The 20751-nt window shown below is 32.3% G+C and overlaps 1 protein-coding gene across 3 annotated transcripts in view; it reads left to right on the forward strand.

The window, feature by feature from the left end:
* The window catches only part of LOC123703576 (IQ motif and SEC7 domain-containing protein 1), a 171929-nt gene that overhangs the window by 29022 nt on the left and 122156 nt on the right, over positions 1-20751 (forward strand). For 2 of the 3 annotated variants that reach the window (XM_045651655.1, XM_045651659.1), the window contains exon 2: positions 8693-8717. The exons of the other annotated variant lie outside the window; for it this stretch is intronic. The gene's annotated coding sequence lies outside the window, so the exon portion shown is untranslated. The remainder of the gene's footprint in view (positions 1-8692; positions 8718-20751) is intronic. 3 annotated transcript variants of the gene reach the window in all.

Genomic DNA, 20751 nt, shown 5'->3' on the forward strand with positions numbered 1-20751 from the left:
ACCGGCAAGGCAACGGCATGGTCAGGGACCGGTACCGGCACCGGGACTTCGTTTTTCCATTGCGCCGGTGAGTGGTACAGTACTGATACGGACTTCACCACGACGACACGTAAAGTGTCGCCCTGGCATAGCTAGCTCATTAATTATAGTTTTACTTAACTCATATACCTAAGTGATATTATGATACTTAATCTCAGTATGCGGAAAGTTTTGAATTCAAAACTATAACCTCAAAATAATGTAATAGGTGTCTAGGGTGAAATAGAATGAAATAGTTTTTCCAACACAGCTCCCTTACAGTTATACTAAACCCATTTAAGTGATATTAATAACAAATAATAGGTCATAATCGATATAATGTGCACAATGTGTGTCAGGGTCGTGATCGTGGGTGGGTTTGAAAATAGTTTCCATTGATATAGGCATGATGGAGTGAATTAGTGACAGTTGAACGCGCTGCTATAATCAAAGACAGCGACGAAATAAAAAGCTGTTGGTCCTTTTGTTAAAAGTTATAGGTACACGTTTATGAATATGTTTATAATACAATAGGTGAAGTCGGAAGATGTGGAAATCGTTCTATATGTCACTTCAAGTACAAGTAGTTTTGTAGTTACGGTTATGAAGTTCTTTTCAACCAACTTGGGAGGTTCTCAATTTGATTAAATTTTTGTTGGGTTTGTTACGTTTGAACTTTTGACTAAGTAAATCGATTTTGATGATTCTTTTTTTTTTGAAAGCAAGTGCTTTCCGGTTTGCTCTGTTTAATGTTGTCTATTTCTGACAATTTGAAGGAAGTTTGGTATATTTTTTTAATAATTATTTTTTTGACAAATTATGTGAGATAAACGAACGGAGATAACTATCTAACGGAGAATGCTACTCGAATGCAACTAAATATCAGAACTTTAAATTTAATAACCAACAAGAGATTTTTAAACCAAAGCTTTTAGTAAAAAAAAAAGTAAATATATGCTCCTTTAATCTAATTATTTCTATTGTTGACGATAGTTATCTTAAAAACACAAAAGTTAGGATTAAGATAACGGATAGTTACGGCAATCTCAAAGAGATCCTTTGATGTGTACTTAGAGATATACATCGCTTATCAGATGGCGTATAAATAGGACTTAGTAGGCTTATTTAAATGAAATAAATAAAAGTACGTAGAAATAATCCTGATATAACAGTAGTAAATAATTTGTATTGGTGACGAAAATCAAATTAATAAGCGTAGATACACATGTTAAACTAAATATTATCAGATAAAATAATTGTGATACAACAAAATCATTTCTCTTTTTGATAAGTTTATTTGGCTATCAATTTTATCTTACTTTGCCTATCGTGCCTTAGGAAATGAATTTATCGAGAAAATAGTGGGTATTTACTACTCAATAAATAACATTTGATGTTTTTTCTCAGCGTTAGTTCTCCTATTTTAATGTCATTAAATATATCATAATGCGCATTATGTATGAACTCATCCATTATAAAATTATATACACTAGTTAACTCTCATAGTTTATGAGTCAATTTATAGATTGTAATTCAGTATGTTTGTATGTGGGTGAAAAATTATGTTTCCTCTATATTCTAGGAGGTAGCAACGTTGACAAGTGAGCATTTTAGTATAGTTGGTTCTTTGATATGCTGTTCCTCTTGCTATTTCGGTTACAGTCCGGGCTGTCTGGCTGGTCGCAGTCGTTGCGTTTATTAGTGCGCATCTTATCTGCACAGGAAAATATCCTTAATTTAAAGTCATTTTTTAACGCGTAATTTTTAATCGTTTGCCTTTAGATAGATTCATTAGACATACATTTTTTATTGCAAGACGTTTTTTTCGTTGTTAAATAGGTGCCAGACGCAATTTTTATTTCAAAATAATTAAAATATCATCGAAATAAGTGAAATTCCATCAACATGAGTCCCAGTGAAGGATAAGTAATCACTGTGTTACTTATACTATATATAATATTCATTTTACTATTTACAGTTTTTTTGCAACAATCTACCATATCGCCTCCTTTTTCCCAACGAACCTCAAATAGGACGTTAATGTAAACTTGATAAAAACCAAATATCATCAAGAAATTAAAGACTTTTTAACGGATTTTAAACGCGATTTATTAATTGTATTATTTTCCCAAGTCTTTAATTTCAAAATGTATAATACTCGCGTAAAATCAAACACTAGAAAATACAAATATCATCAAATTCATATTTATACCCAAAAGTGTAATAAATATGAAACCATCTATTAAAAATATTAGTTTACTAATTATTCAATATAAGTATTAAAAAAGGATAATATAATATAAATAATAAAGTTATTACTTACCTTTTAAGCGGACTCATGTTGATGTAATTTCACTTATTTCGATGACATTTTAGTTATTTTGAAATAAAAATTGAGTATGGCACCTATTTTACAACGAAAAAAACGTCTTGCAATAAAAAAATTATGTCTGAAGGATCTATCTAAAGGCAAAAGATTAAAAATTACGCGTTAAAAAATGACTTTAAATTAAGGATATTTTCCTGTGCAGATAAGATGCGCACTAATAAACGCAACCACTGCGGCCAGCCAGACAGCCCGGACTCTAACCGAAATAGCAAGAGAAACAGTATATCAAAAACCCAACTATACTAAAATGACTTTTTTTTAAACGTTGCTAGCTCCCGTACTACTATATGACAGTTAAACTAAAGATTTTGATAAACGAGGTTTATGGAAGTTTTGTAGAACTATACATACATGACTTAGAAATGATATTCTGGGCCATTTATAAACTTGTAATCGATACACGTTGCAGTATCTATTGTTGAAGTATTCATCAAAGTAGTATACAATGTGTAAAAAGGTAGATATCTTTTTTAAATGGAGAGAATCAGGGCATTGGGACAACTTTGGACATTTTCATGCACAGTATTACACCCCAGCTTAGTATTAAATTTTAAAATTAGCGTTATAAAAGACGAAGAAAAACTTCATCTGAAAATTCGTGCATCACATTTACAAAGTTATTAGTTAGCCTATCGTTCCTATTAATCCTGTTGACTGTCCGTAAAACTAGTTTCTTTATTAAAATAATGACTACGAATATATTGTCACGCGACGTAGCATACGAGGGTCAGGGGTGTTGACCTTATGGAGAATAAAAGGCTCTTTGATGTAGCCAGATAAACTAAATGGATTTATAGTTACATTGGAACTTATAGCCAACTTTAAGAGGGAAGTTTGTGATTTGGCTGCTACGTATCGTGTTATTTCGTTCCATTAGAGATTTGAATGATCGTACAGAAACAAGAGTAACAAAAAGTTAAGTTAACTGACAAACGATAGTCGGATTAATTAACAAACAAAAACATCCTGATGTCGAAGACGAATTTCTTGGTGCAGTGTTGACGTAAGAGAAGCTTAAAAATATGTGTTTAGTCTTATCATATAAGTACGTCCCATAAGTTTTCTAACACTTTTGTTATTAAGTGCTAGTTATATATTCAATATCCTTTAATATGTACGATTCAGGCACGGGTGTAACAGTGTAGGTAATTATTATACTACGTGGCATGTCATGTCACATGTGGTAACATATACCTTTCTAGCAATCTATATATCTTGAATTTCCATTTTATTTTATCACTGTCACAAGTTTCCAGAATGTTTTCCGTTTATATCTTGATTAATTTGCTGATATACAGCATACGACTACATAGTACGTGCAGTATATTTAAATATAGTAATATTTAAATACAGTATATTTATAATAAGTAAATAGTACAAGACCAAGCAATACCGGTAAGATTTCCTCATCATCTGTATCAACACACCGACAGAATATTCATAGTCATAAATATTAATGGAATGTGTTCTCCAGCTTGTTCCAGTTTAAAATAGTGAAAAATATTCCGAGTCTAGTTATTTCAGAAAATATTTTTTTAATTAAGGTCAGTGGGGCAAAAATGTAGCAAATTTATTAGATTTTTACAAGGCCTAAATATGTCAGTGAAGTACTGCATTTATTGACCTAGAAGTGGAAATTTGGCACGTTTCTGATACTGCTGCATTGCTGCACCTCGATGGAGCGGCTCCGTGACCGCCATTATGGCTTTATGATAAAGAGGGCTTATGGAGTTACGTAGATTGATAGACTTGATTTGCCACGGAAGCTATCGATATGATGCAAGATTTGAAGAGGACATTTTAAGGGCCATTTGATTTTATTATGGTGGGTTGAGATGTTAGATTGTTTCAGAAGAATGTCGTGTGATCTTCTTGTCATGGAATTCGTATGCGTACACACAATATGTTTTTATTATTCTTCTAAAATTATTTTGATTTATATTTATGTACCTATAACGCAAAAAACAAGATAAATGTAACATAACATTTGTAACATGTTACCTCGGAATGTTTTTGTTCATTATAAGAAATGTGATTATCCGGTAACATGTAATCAGAAATACAATCATGAGTTAAGGGTATCTATAAAAATAACGAATTCCCTACGTCGTAAGTCAATAAATTTCGGGCAATCGGATGCCGCGGGCTAGCCTGTTCGTATTTGTAATCCGTCTAGATGGACACAGCGGTTTCGCTTAGATTAACAGATTAATACAATTCCTCTGCTGTTGCTTTAATTAAATTTAGTCGGTTCTTCATTGTAGCACTTCGGGTCGGGGAGAATTTATAGGGTAAAGGATTTCGATACAAACTTTTTGAATCAGCAGTTGCAAAGAAAGAATGTTGTGGAATTTAGATGATGCGCAATTATTGTAAGTCATAAACAATGATTATAGGAGCTATAAGATAATGATGATACTTATAGCAGTATCATATATTAGAATATTTTGTTGTTATACAACTACTACTACATTAAAATATGTATCTATGCAATATTAAGTAACATGAATCAGATAGTGAAAGTGAAACTCCTTCGAAGAAGACGTCTATAATGCAACTAATTAGCGGTATTTATTGTATTTCTCAAACCCCTTATTTATTGCGTCACGACTTTGAAATATTATCTATGATAATAATCCCACTGTGTTCGGTTTCACATCTGTTAGTACAAAAATAATATCGGGCACTCCCATGTGTCTTAATGTATGACATAATGGTGGTTTTACTGATTTTAAACCAGTCCTGACAAGTTTTAAATTAATTATAACTAGACATACGTATAAGTAAGAAATAGCCACTTTAGATAAAATCGTACGAATTGTAATTTAAAAGTAAAAGTGCTTGGGAAAGGAGTTGAATTTTGGAGAAAGGAAAAATAATCTAATCAGTCATCAATGCTGGTGCTATTCTTTTAGAATTATCAACATTCCTTTAGTTAATTAGTGGGAAGTAAATACTAGTCAGTATTAAGCTCCTGGGAATTAGTGCAATTAATAATAGTTATTTCAGTTTGAGTTCTATGGAAAAGAAATCATGGTTTCGGAAATCTAGGTTTTCGCACTCAATGGACAGACCAATTATAACAGGGAATTCTGAGCAATCATTATTATTCTAATTTTCTCTGGTAAAAAGTGTATGTGTGTGAAAATATTGAAATTAGAAAATAAAAGAATATCTCACAAGATATTCCTTTCAATTGATTGCCATCTGCTAATTTTCCTATCCAGTTGTATTAATTAAAACGTTATCACAATGAAGAATAATTAACAGCTCGTTTGTTATCTACTTCAGATTAATTAGAATTATTTAACAGGCGATTTGTAATAATAGAAAACGTTTGACCTTAAAGTAGATAATTGGAGTGGTTTGCGTTTAACCCAGATCGTAACTGAAGAATAATCCGCAAGAAACAATGCTCTGCGGTTGGATTACCGCAAATAGAGGATCTTATTACTTACAATCTACAGTGGAGAGGTCTTGGCCGTTTTTCAGCGCAAATTGCCCGTGAAACTTTTGTTTTCACTCTCGTCTTTTGGAATCTTAGATAATCCTTGCATTTATGTGCATGGGGGGTTCCGTTGTCTTCGTTTTCGTTTTGTAATTGCTTTCTTGGTGTAGTTTTCTTCTTGTTTTTGGGAATTTAGACTTATGTGTGATTTAAATTGATATCCATGTACGAATATATTCTTGAGTTTTTAATCTATTTGATTATTTTAACTGGATATTTCAACATGCAGGAATTCTTATTAATTTCAGACTTCTTTGCTACTTTATTTACATTGTACTTGGTGTAGATTGGTTGAAAATATGTATATTAATACTTTTAAAATAATACATTGTGTATCAAATGTAGTATTTTGCGTATTATAGCACCGTAACAGGCAATCTTATATATTTTGATACAACTTGTATCGTTACACATGTTCGAACATCCAAGAGTTTGTTCGAACATTTCAGTCACGCATCCCAAGACAGTATCGTGACATAAAAAATAACTGTCATAGAAACCGCGCGTTTTTACGAGTTCATTTATACCGTCTCGACGGCACATTTATTATAGTCTGTTTATTGCTTGGACACATGTTGATCAGTACGATCGTTCACTTTCGCTATTTGTCTGTTTTGTGCTGGGGAGAATTAGGGATCAGCATAGGGATCAGTTTTGGAATTAAAATCAGTTGCTGCTTCAACTTTCAAGAGTTTTAGTTGGTAGAAAAGATCACCAGTTCAAGTCAAGCCAGTAGAAGAAGTAAGAACAGCTAGTTTTTGGAGGTAATAGAAGACTTTTGCATATTTGTGAGTAGGTAGGAATATATAAATTGGTATGAAATATATGCTTGAAGAAAACGTGTGTGTTGTTTGTACGAACCCTTTCTTGGGCATATTATAACAATGTTACTTTTAAATTTCAAGCCATGTTAACTGAAAATGCAAATTCATGTTTGTCGATAACTGACAGGGAGTTTCCAGTTAAATGACCTGAATTTCAATGTATTGCCACGTGTGAAAGTTTTCCTGCGATACACTTAAATTAAATTTTGATAAAGTCCGAGGTAATGAAATTTGTATGTACACATGACTAAGTATATTAATAAGGAAACCACTTATATTTTGAAAACATGTTTATTGTTTATCTTTTAAAGGTACAAACTATATCTAAGTAATTACTATTTACAGTATTTACTACGTGTTTTACGTCATTAATTAAGATCTGAATTTTCACTTAAGTGTTAATCCCTGAAAGCAATGTTATTTACCAATCTACGAGTAATTTCCTCCAAAAATCTGAAGCGTTTCATTTGTTATTGTTCGATTCATTCAACACGAATTAAGCATCAATTAAGGCATTAGCACGATAGGATTATTAATTATAATATTACATAGGATTAGTTAGAGTATGCTGTTGTTGGAAGTTGAACCTTATTGCCTAAAAGTAAGGTTGTATTTCATCTGGCTTCAGGGTTGACCGCGGCTCACTTATCGGGAAATCAATAAGCAAGTTCACGGGAAAGGTTCATTGCGAGTGAACAATACCAGCCCATTATTGTATAGCTTGAATATATTTTCTGTTATTTTGTTGGGAATATAGCTCGTTTTAATGCTATTTTTGTTATCGGCTTTTGTTATAGCATGTGTTTTTATAGCTGCAGTATTTACTAGGTATTTATAGGTTAGGTATATTGCATAGTATTTGAATTTATTGATTGAATTTTTTTCTTCTTGATTTAATTATAAAAAACCTAGTGTATTTTAGAAGTTAATGAATTTAAATGTCGGTTGAAATTACGATTTAATACTTTAACTTAATAAATCGCACTATGAATTATACCCGAGTATAATAATCAAAGTACAAGATGTTTTCATAAAAATTAATGGCAGAACTGCAGCGAAAAAAAATATTTTCCATTTTAATTTTATGAAATGTGTTTTTAAGAATTAAGTTGGTCAATTTATTACTTTAAAACCGGCTACATGAGAGTTCAGAAGAATAAATTAAGAGGTAATAACATAATATTATCTAATATTATACAATCTAAACATTTGTAGCATAATCGAGCAAAATGTTCGAATGTTCCGTTCCTCTGCTTCCAGTATTAGTTTTCTCGCAGGGAAATGCGAACAGAATTTCCATAACAAACTCGAATTTATTACAGAATTGAGAATACATGCAGAATCTTATAATATATAAAATTCTCGTGTCACAATGTTAGTTACCATACTCCTTCGAAACGGCTTGACCGATTCACATGAACTTGGTGTACTTTGGTAGGTCTGAGAATCGGACATCTATTTTTCATACCCCTAAGTGATAAGAGTAAGGCAACAACGTTTGCCAGGACAGCATAATAATATATCGATCGGTGCACCCGAATTGCACTCAAGTTGTATAAATGGGGGTTAATTGTTGAAATGAAATTAGTATTTATTACAAGGCGTGTAAGGTTTACAATCGTCGATTAGATAATAATGGGGTATTGTGCAAGGGGCAGTTATGCGTTTTGCGTGATCAGTGTTTCAATGGGTGGTTTTAACTAGTTTTTTTGGGGATCCTTGTCAAGTGTGTTGTAGGGCAAGTTTGTTTGCGAACTTGGCTTGTTAAACGCTTGTTTGAATAAAGTAGTCTGTGACGTAAAACTTTATTTTGAAATAGTATGGTTGATATGAAATTTATACACTTAATGTCTCTTATTTTTTAATTTGTTCTCTAGATAGGTATTCTATCTAATTTATACTAAGTATTTTTAATTTATGTTTATTTTATTAATGAATAATTCTTTGTTTCAGGTTCCTACAATCTTTGATTTGATAGGTAAGAATGAAAGTTTATACATCGCTGATACAATTGTGCCAATATTAAACTGCCAAGATAAACATTCCTTTTATTATAAAGTCTTATCCTATGCGAAATTGGTACGTTATACGATTATCTATATTCAATACGAATTCAATACTTAAATGTGCAATAGCAAAATCTTGTATTCACTTTCAAATACGTATCTATTTTCAGTATTCGGAAGATATATTGGCTTGTAAATAAGTTTAATCCGATGCGTAATTGGTGCAGACTTCAAATGTAAGCTTGCCTTTCTATTTGGTTAAATGTGGGATTTGCAATCTCTTGTTGTTTTGCGCATGTAGTTGCGTAAAATCTCAAAAAAATATGTTATTTTTTATATTTCGTTTTATAACATTTAAATAATATGCTGTTATTTTTCTAAAGGACATAAGTAATGATGGTAAATCTGAAAAATAGGTGTTCTGATGATGTTATCCGTTTTAAATTAAAAAATGTATACATCAACCTTAATATAATACATCTTAATATTTACTTATTTAGTTAGTAAGGTCAAGCAACAGCAATGTACCCTTTTGCTATTAACGTGTGTGAACCAAGTTTCTTTGCCAGTTCAATTTTTGTTAAGAGCTTAATAATGTTATATAAATCTACCCATAAATTAATTGTTTCTAGTGCCTTTATCAAAAAGATTTATCAATTAACGTCATTGCAGTTATGTAAGTGTTATCATAATTTGTAAATCGATATCAAAAATATCTGAAATGGGATCACTATTAGTCATATGATTAGGATGGTATCAGAGCTTTCGATAGTCGAATAAGAGTATTTTCCCTCTATAGTGTCGTTTTCCATACATTCATTACAATGTTTCCTGGTTCTTTGTTAATTTGTAAAGCGTGTAAAGGTATTGTTCGAGTGAGTGCGAGTCAACCACCTGTGTGTTACGAAATCTTTCTAGATTTTTAGTGTATTTTGTCTAGTATAGGGTCTAATTATGGTTGATGTGATGGCCGTAATCGTAGGTGTTGATTTTTAAATTGTTCGGTTTTGTATTTATTTTAGTAATATTGAGTTTAGTTTCACGTAGTTTCAATTTCCATAATAATCAATATTCATTATTTGAATACATATACCTAATATTGGCTTTCCGCCTGCGCCCGCGTTTTCAAAGAAAAACCCGCATAATTCCCGTTCCCGTGGGATTTTCGGGATAAAACCTATCCTAAGTGTTAATCCAAGTTACCCTCTATATATGTGCTAAACTTCATTGTAATCGGTTCAGTACTATTTTCGTGAAAGAGTTACAAACCCATACAGCCATCCTTACAAACTTTCGCATTAATAATAATATTAGTAAGAAGGATAGGATAGACAGTTTAGCGCCAGGGTGTTGAAATATCAACTTCATTTAGAAATGATGATCAATATTCGTATATTAGGTTATGCATGAATAAGTATCAAGCTGATATTCTCGGAACTAGCGATGGAATTTGAATTCTCGCTTTGACATGAGGGTTTAGTGGTATTTCCTTGTCAAGAGTTGATCAGCTTAATTATTCACAACTATCCTTACCCTACTAATATACAATATTAGTGAAAACGTGAAAGTTTGTAAGGTTGTTTGTTGCTCAGGATTGGTAACTGGTGAAGAGATATATCTGACAGACTGAATTATCATATAGGCTCATTTGATGTAGATACGTTTAATTTTACGCGTATCCATACTAGTTAATATTATAAATGCGAAAGTAACTTTTTCTGTCTGTCTGTTACTCAATCACGCCTAAACTACTGAACCAATTTTCATGAAATTTGGTATGGAGATATTTTGATACCCGAGAAAGGACATAGGCTACTTTTTACCCCGGGACATAGGATAGGTTTTATCACGGAAATCCCACGGGAACTGGAACTATACGGGTTTTTCTTTGACTGCGCGGGCGAAGCTGCGGGCGGAAAGCTAGTAGTTTATATTGTCCATACCTACATCTAAAATTTAAACTTCATACTTAAAATTTAAGTTCATATATTCGCAAAATTTTTACTTACATTTATAGCATTAATTTCCAAGCTATTATAAAATACAATATTTATGAATATGCAATTATATATGGATAGCGAATTATTACGCGCTTCAGTTGCTCTGAATCGGCTTTAGTGGTGAATAAAGGGTCAATTAATTGCTTTTACGATTAATTAATGTACTCCATTTGTATTAAGCTATTAGTTCGATATTAATTACAAATGTATGAGTTTATAGTGTTGTTGCTATTTTATGATTAATAATATAATAATAATAAACACGTTATTGCACACACAAAACTCCTGAAATCCTCCTGAATCCAAAAATCCTTTGATTCAGCGGTAACTAACAGAAATCAATCGCTTTTTTCGTACAAAAGTTTGGTTCATGTAAACTGCTTATTATGGAATAAAACGCCTAAAAGTAAAAGTGCATTGTAATGTTAAAACAAAATCAAACAAAAATAATACAGAAACAATGGAGCGGTACAAATAGGCGGCCTTATCGCTAAGAAGCGATATCTTCCAGGCAACTTAAGGATATAGGAAAAGTTTGAAGAAAAATGAACAATTGGATAGTAGAAGGAGCATAGCGAAGCATTATAAAAGGTTATGTTCTTGTGCAGCTCAGTAAAAGAGCTATAATAGCTTGGAAGTAGCAATAGGGATTTAGTGATGGTATATTGTTGTTGACGATTCTGAAGATTTTGTCCGTGTCAGATGCAATTTTAAATTATTGTGCTCGATTTATGAACAATCTAATTAAATGCATTGTTATAGGTACCTCGTGATCTTATTCTAGCTCTTAAGTTAAACCTTATCATTAAAATTTAAAACTGATATAATTTACCGTCATCATCACATCCTGCTGTGAACGGGACGTCATTATATAAACGTGTTACAAGAATCGCTAAAGAAACAACTTTTCAATTACAATAATCTTTTAGCTTAATTACCTCTACCAGTAAGTAATATAAGCCTTCTAACTTAATTGATAACAGTTTTAATTGTACCCCCGTTAGCACGAAACCAGGGCTCACCATATGTGCCATTGTCTCGCCCGATTTGGAAAACCATTGTTGTAAGATCATTGTCTTCTTGTTAAGGTAATCACGTGTGAGGGGGTCAGTTTTTCGGGTTGACTTTACAGCACTAGCAAAGTATTGTGGAAACATGATTCGTAATGATACCTACTACGATGTACCTTTTTTATACCTTTTTTATAAGGAACGGGCAAGGTAATATAGAGTTCGCTGTACCCTGAGATGATGCTGTCGTAAATCATGAACATATCATATCATATTGCTATTGATTGCTATTCAATCCTAGTGGCAAAGCTGGATTACTATCCTACGGTGCGCAGTTGAAATTAAATAAACCCGCGCTCAAGGGCCGCGATAGAAGCTATGCAATAGCTTAAAAATGTTGTGTAATTAACACTTGTTCTCGGAAATCTTAATAACTTATGTATTAAATGTACATCCGAACGATCACAGTGTGTTTCCTATAAATTCAGTGTATCCGGAATTTTATACCTATCTGGTATTCATTAAAAAAAATTATAACTAACTATAGTTAAATTATGTTCCTCTTACATATAGTTGTATTTTGCACGTTTACAAAACTAGCGTTTAAAACATAGTCAATTTAGCTTCCGTGTCATTTGGTTTATTCAAATCCCCTTAATGGGTGAGGGTAGCTGACAAATTGCCTGCTGGCCAGACGGGGGTAAAGCAGGGGCGTGTGTTCGATCCAATATTTGTTAGTTAACCAATAATGCTTTGGTGAAATATGGCTTTCAATATGCGATATATTTTAAGGGGGATTTAAGTAAGGTGAATTTTAATGTGGTTCGTTTTGTTACCTTAAAAATATGCGCATTTCCTTTATCTCAGAAATACAATAATTATTTTAGTATATAAATGGTAATATTGTGAAGCAGTAGGTAAATATAAAAGATGGGACTATTTAGATTCTAGTTAAACTGGTCAGATAAATATAAAAAAAAACAAATCAAAACGGGACACTACAATGAAAACAAAAATTGCAACAGTCTTTCATTATGAACAAATCCTCTTTTTTTAAAGAAAGATTTAACAAAAAAAAAACAGATTTTCATATTTCAAGGGAAAATAGACTTGCAGTATATTGCTCGTACCACTATAGTAACATTCATGTTATAACTCAACCCTACATTCAGGTTTCATGTAAAATATAAAATAAACGAAGGTTACAGTAAAGTTTTTTCCCTTTTCTAGAGGCAGAGGGATGAATATTTATAGACGCATAAACGTCACAGATTTTACACCTTCCTCATCAGGCTCGTGCGATTTTACGAGGTGCGTTAATAACAATGACTTTTCCTTTCGTAAGTAATGTCTTCTCTTTTTAAAGCAGTTATATTTCCAGTGTGGGACAGTGATGGCGCTAGACGACCTATACAGGGTGTCCCACTATTGGTATACTAAGCGCGAAGGGACTTTAAGTTTTGCATACACTGATCACGTTAAAAATACTATAACAACAAAATTACGTCAAAAATTTTTTGCTAAATTTTTCCTGAAAATCCATGTTTTCTTCTCTAGCTTCGCGCAGCCATCAGCATATACCGCTTCTCTAATGTGAGAATTTTGTCTATGAAAACATAATCTTAAACGATAGCTCACGTGTTGGTGGCAAAGTTGGGCGGGTTGCTTGTTTTGGGTGTACACATAGAGTTTAAAGAATTCATCTATTTGAAAAAAAAAATGGGTCTGGAATTTTATAAGTATTCTTTACGTACTCAGCGTATGCAAAACTATAACCTCCTTTTAGCTTATCATACCAACAGTGGGACACACTGTATAGCGCTGTCATTTTTCCACACTGGGGTGTTTGTAAAGCAAGAGTAAATTAACATCGTTAGAATGTTTTAGGTGAAGAATGTTTAAGTACTTCTTAATCTGCTCGTTGTTAGGTTTCAATTGAAGTTGTTGAGTTTCAATACTAGTTACGTACTTCAGGTTTATCTTGGGCCAGACGTATTTTGATTCATGTAAATTACAAATTATATATAATATAATATACTGAATTGTATTTTAAAGCAGATAATTAAATAATTATTTACTTCAATAGTTCTGTGAATAAACTGAAGTATTTTGTTCTGTTTGACTTTAGTTTCTGCTATGTTTGATCGATGTGAATTTTGCAAGGAGTTATTTGTTCGTTAAACTTATAATATGCTATGATATATAAAAGAGCTAGATACGTTACCCGCTCTCTATTTTGGCAAGAAAAAACTCAGGTAAGTGCCCGAGTTTCACTTAGTCACGCACCATTCAGCGTCGTGGCTGGACGTTCTTTTTGTATTTTAATCGGCAGTTGTTATTACGAAGTACATGAGTGAGACATGTATTATGTCTCGTGCGTGAGAGTGAAAGAGAGAACAACTGTATTGGTGATAATGCGTTAGTAAGTAGGTATGTATTAATTACGCTGTTTTTTAGTGCAATGATGTTGGCGTATGCCGCGTCTACTAGTATAATAGGTCATTGATAATATGTTATATCGTGAACTACTGTTTTGCTTGAAAAATTAAATTTATAATTATTAATTAATTTATTACTTAAAAACACGTGTAAAACGATATCAACTTTGAAAAATATACCTACAGGAAAAAATCTGATGAATTTAACGAGTTAACTAACTCATGAAAAAACAAGCGGTATATAAATGGGTTTCTTTTTAAAATGTAATCGTATTATGTTTTCGGTATGAATTTTTTTAATAAATCAAAGGAAAGTTCGTACTTTTATTGTACGGTGTAGGTACTGCGGTCTCCCAAAATAATGAATTATTCATATAAAGCGGATAGCTTTATGTTTTTAACAAAGTTCTAGACTGCGTTACGTAATTTATTGTGAAATTGGATATTCTGTGGTACGTTGTAAGCCGCAGATAGGTACGCTTTTCGTAAGGCCGAAAAAATATTACATACTTGGAAATTTGACAGCGTTTTGTCTTGTATGAGGGTAGAATAAAGATGTAATACTTGAAATTAATATTATACGTAATAATGGGAGTTATTGACATAATAGAAATAAACTTAACAACAGGTTAAATAAACAATTTGTGGAAAAACAAACAGACCAACTAATAAGAAGAACGAAACAACCAACATTGTATTTAAAATTAATTTGGTAAACAATAAGGTAGTTAACTAGAAAGTATGCTATTGACATATCTGTTATAAGTATTTTCCAGAAATTTCGAAGTGAATTGCATGCATTGCTTTTTTATTAAAACAACGACCCTTAAAGTGCGCCTTATAAGCACTTTGTATTGAACTATACACCCTATGGTGTAGAAGATTGGATACATTTTACAACACCGAGTGGACGTAATTAACCGTTCAAAGAAAATTGGCCTTTAAATAAGTTTCCCTTAATACGTTTGTTGCTTGATAACGAGTTTATGGATTGAAATGGAAAATTGCGCCGGGAATGCGCCCCTGGATAAGGGTTGCTACCTCATAGTTTAATAAATGACCGAAAGCTGAACTAATTTTACGTTTAATTTCGATAAATTAAAAAAATAATGCTTATTTATAACAATTTTGAATGTATTTAATAATATGTATATAAATTAAAATCTCATCTCCCAAACAGCATTTTCAAAATTAATCTATCCACTGTATTAATTTTAAAAGGATTGTCCAAAATATTAGCTTTTCATCGAAATATAAAACATCAAGGGTGTTAACCCTACCGCGCCCCACGTCCGCGTCGGGCGCCAGTTAGTGGTGCCGTGGGACAATTTATGTGCGTTCAGTGTTTACATTTCCCTCATTGAAAATCTGATTATATTGCATGCAAGTGCTTTACTTTATCATCGTGTAGTTTACTTTGCTCGGTTACCCAAAAAATAAACGTCACCGATTTATTAACCCCATAGCTACGATAATAAGTTTTATTACCTTGACATAACGTCGAGATTTGGATAGTGAAAAGTTTGTTTGGCGAGTGCTTGTAATTATTATATATATGTACATATATTGAAAATATTAGAGTCGGTTTCATAGCTTTTTTAAAATAGTTATTCGTTTGTAGGCTTCTGCTGGCGGCCGGATAAATCCTATATGTAATTTGCCAGGTCTCAAGCTATCTCTTTGCCAAATTTCAACCAAATCGGTTAAGTGGCTCAGACGTGAAGAAGTGACAACTAGACAGAGTTATACTTTCGCAATTATTCATTATTTGGGATTAGGATAAATCCATTAATTATTTTGAAATATATTTAATACGTGGTTACTGGTCAAGTCCACTTCTTATTTTGGTGTCGTATAGTTCGTTTAATACAAAACCTAATGGATAATAACACTATATCATTTGTAAAACCTTATTAACCAAACTGGGGTTGGGGTGGGTCAAACTTGATTGGAATTTACGATCATTTTAACAGTTCTATTAAGATATATTATAAATGTTTGGGGAAATAATCCTGTTTTGAAAATGTTAATATAGGATATCGTGATTCAGAGGTATACAATTTTATTCTCCTATAGTCCTGTGTAAAATATTCCCGATTAAATGTCTTCGTGAGATGGAAGTGCGTCGATTTCTAAAGATATTTCTAAGGTCTTTTCCCTTACGAAAATATTAACACCTAGAAATATTCATACAAGGGATCGTTTGCCCTCATATTACATATTGAAACCACGTTTAACCCGAGAGTATATAATAATATTGTCTTACATTATTTACAACATGTTACAGTGTAAATAATTGAACATAATGAATACAATTATTGTTTACGTCCGAGTTACGGCCCTGCCTTCATACGAAACTGCTGAATGCGCCGTTCGCACGGGAATAGAACGTGGGTGCGATTTCCCTTAGTTAGCATCCAAGCTTAGGTCTTTATAATTATTAAAATGTATAAATTCATTCTTTGACTCCGGTCTGCATCGTGCGGACATGGGTGTAAAAGTCTCATTTTAGCCATTAAATGTAGTTTCTAAGTACATCTGAGTTTTCTTTTGGGGCCTCCGGCTGCGGGACATGTAATTGGCGCAGTCGGTAGGATCCTCATAAAACGTGGCATAGATAGTAACCTTGCTATCGCTACGGAGCTGAGGATCCAGAATCTACGGTTTCTGCGGCCTGCAGGTTAAATCAAACATCGATCCCGAAAAATAACCAGATTAATTGGTAAGTACATAGAATAGTTCTGTGTTGCTTCCTTTTACTAGTTTATACCTATTTTTTTAGTCCTAATTTCCTTTCCATGATTTTCCATCCGTGAAAGTCTAATTCCCGAGAGCACTACATTGAGTTAGGCTGTTCGTGGACTAGTTTTAGATGATAGTAGAGATTTACTTTAAAATTAATTATATTATTAACTAGATTAGATAATATAACTAGATTATAAAACTATATAATTACTGTTGAAGGTAGTGAATAGCCTAATTTCTTAATCAATTATAAATTGAATAAAATTACCTTATTTCATGACTTACATTTCGCTTCATGAATCAGTAGTAACCACCATAGAGACAAAACGTGTAACGTAGGTACACTTTATAAAATAAAAAAATAATAATTCCGCAAGCTTTTATTCGCGGTTTATAGAAGGCCTTAGGTTCAAGAATTCAATATATTATGCGGCCGATTTCAATTGTAAAAGTGTTAAAAATTTGTGAAAAAATAAATTTTTCATTTCATTTAATTGAATAATTAGAATTTGTGTACTAAGAATTAAATGCATCTTATTTACAGAATAAAAATAATTTTAATAATTAGTAAAAATGATAGAAAATAATTAAATTCGAAACCCATTAGAGATTTACCTTTAACACAAAATTACCTATTTGAAAATGCATGAAATGAATATGCATGAATTATATTCTCTTGAGTACGGCCCTGACTTTTATTCCGAGAATTATTCGTATTACAATTTATTATAGTGAATCGCCTTATCGATATACATATGATCCGAACTTTACACACTATGCTTTACTGACTGTGAAGATTAGGATCGATCATCTAAGGTATTACAGGTATTAATTTGGATTATAAAGATGTTATAAAATATATCAATTTCATTTAAGCTTTTCAAAAAAAATCAGAATTCAGTTTATATATTGTCATCTAGTGATTTATCAAAGGCCATCATAGTATTCTTTCTCAGATAGTGGAAAATCAATAGAAAATTAATTTCATATTAATTCAATTCTTTAAAAAAAATTAAATGACAATTATTAGATATGTTAAGTTAGTTAATCATCATTCAATGTAAGTTATGGAAACAGTTAGGGAGATGATTAAGAAATTAGGTAACATTTATAATTAGAATAAAATATAAGAATTAAAAGATAGGGAATATTATAATACACTTAAGCCTGGATACTACTTTTCGAATAAGCAAATTGTAATAATTTTTAAATTTCCATTAGTTGTTTCTACAGATATTCTTGATTTATTTTATTCAGCTATTTTTCCAAATAAGAATAGGCAGGCCCTCATCCCTTCCTATCCCTATATAGCAACTTACAGTAACTCATTCTTGTACATAGAGGCTGAATGCCCGAAGTATAATACATTACTTACTATATTTACCACGCTCATTTAAAATCTCACTATAAATGCAACAAGAGGACTTCGTGATACTCCAAGGTACATTCTTATTAACTATACCTACTGGATGTATGTTCGAGTCGGAGAATTTCAAGATCTATAATGTAAATGACAAAATTAAGGAACAGCCACTGACTGAAGATACGCAGTACATATATCAAGGACATTAGAAATAAATATACAAGATACGCAATTCTCAACTCAGTTAATTTGGAAGAAACCCCTATCGCTATAGAAAAGGATCCTGCAATATATCAAACAACTATCCCTATATACATAATTCTGGTTGGTGCAGTCTTAATTTTGGCCATTTGGTACACGATGTGACGCAGATCGACACATACTCTATAGAGGACCACAGATTAGCAGATGAGCCCCAGCTTCCAGCAACATTTTTTCACAGAATTCAAAAATGGTCGCTGAACTTCGGCGGGAGGAGTTACGGCCCTGCCTTCATACGAAACTGCTGAATGCGCCGTTCGCACGGGAATAGAACGTGGGTGCGATTTCCCTTAGTTAGCATCCAAGCTTAGGTCTTTATAATTATTAAAATGTATAAATTCATTCTTTGACTCCGGTCCGCATCGTGCGGACATGGGTGTAAAAGTCTCATTTTAGCCATTAAATGTAGTTTCTAAGTACATCTGAGTTTTCTTTTGGGGCCTCCGGCTGCGGGACATGTAATTTCCGCTTTATCTGAATTAGTGTAATTTCACACCTATTATTATGTACATATTACATATGTTTATGTATAATTAGCTATGAGTATTATGTAGCTAATTTAGTAATGCAACTAATACGCTGTTTTATGTGAGGGGAGGGGCAAACTAAGCGAATTTATTTAATTATTTATTTATTTGGAGAACACAGGTACAATTACAATCATAATAATATGGCATTATCGTAACATTAGGTTTTTAAATCTAAATTGCACCCTCAACGTCTCACTGTGTACATATTAAATACATAAAATAACAAAACAATTGATAATATAACGTATAAAATTATATAAGTGTAATAATATAGGTAATAGGTATCGGTCAATTAAGCAAAGCTGGCATGTTCACAGTACTCACACTTATGCAATTTCACTTACAGTATGTTCAAAAATAAATGCGACTCTAGTTTCATTTTAGAAAATATTCAAGTTTTAGACTGGCTTGCATATTCGCTCGTCTTTTAATTCTATTGAATATGCTTAGGATATGTCACAACTAAGCGCTCTAAAAGATTTTCCGCAAAATTTAATTACGGATCAACAACTTTACGAACACTTCCAAAGAACACATACCGCAATAAGACATTGGTATTCAATTTTAAGTAAGAACAACCGATATCGTTTGTAAATTAATGTAAATGGTGATAACTCTGATTATTAATTAGTAATTTGATTTTTGAAAAAAAAAATGCCGATTTTAGTCAAAATTTATATTTTTCTAACAAGATCCTTATCATCCAAATTCGACCTTGGTGAGAAAAATTGACATTTCTAATGAAAATTAACAAAAAATTAAATGATTTTATTAAATACTGTAAAATAGTATATAATTCTTCCATTTACTGTATCACAAAATTCTTCATAGATTTTTAGATATTCGTACTACACCAATTACATCACCCTGTATTTATAAACAATTGCAAAATATGACACATACATAGGCCGGGAGATACTGACACAAAATTTCGGGTCATTTGTAACAGAATGGCCGTTCTACAGAGGTCTTATTACGCAATGACAAAAAGAAAAATGATGGTCAGAACGCTGGTACCGGCGGACTAGTCGCGTGGGCGTAAGTCACACTCGTCGGATAAGTAAGACCCCTCTAGACCGCCATCCTGTTACAAATGACCCGAAATTTTGTGTCAGTATCTCCCGGCCTAACATGTGCAATGTGTAAATGTGTTGACGTTCCAGCTCTTCTTAATATACTTATATGTAGAAAGATTATTAAAGCACTAGTAATCAATAAATATCATAATTAGTTACTAGTTTATTATCACGATCCTTTGGCATCGCAGTCATTTTCACTGCACCTACAAACGAATTCCTAGTAAATCTAACACATCATTTTAAATTAATTAAATAAAAGCCAGGTTAATTCTATTTCCCGTACCTGGAATTTTAGCAGGAAATAGTGTTCATTTACCATTCGACCGTTCAGCTAATATTGCTTTTCACAGGAACCAGATAGCGGCAAAAAGTTTTTATTTTTTTTAAACTGGAATATGTATCGAATAATCTCCGCGTCAAATGACAGTTGCCATGACCACTCCCGCCAAAACACTTTGTATAATCTGTGACGTGCATTTTGTACTTTTCTCGACTCTTCGCTATTATCTGTGAAGTGATTTTTATCTCTAACATAATTTCACTCAAATTTATTGTATTAAATTAAATGAAAGTGGAGATT

Source organism: Colias croceus, chromosome 26 (genome assembly GCF_905220415.1).
Source record: "Colias croceus chromosome 26, ilColCroc2.1".
Classification (NCBI taxonomy): Eukaryota; Metazoa; Arthropoda; class Insecta; order Lepidoptera; family Pieridae; genus Colias; species Colias croceus.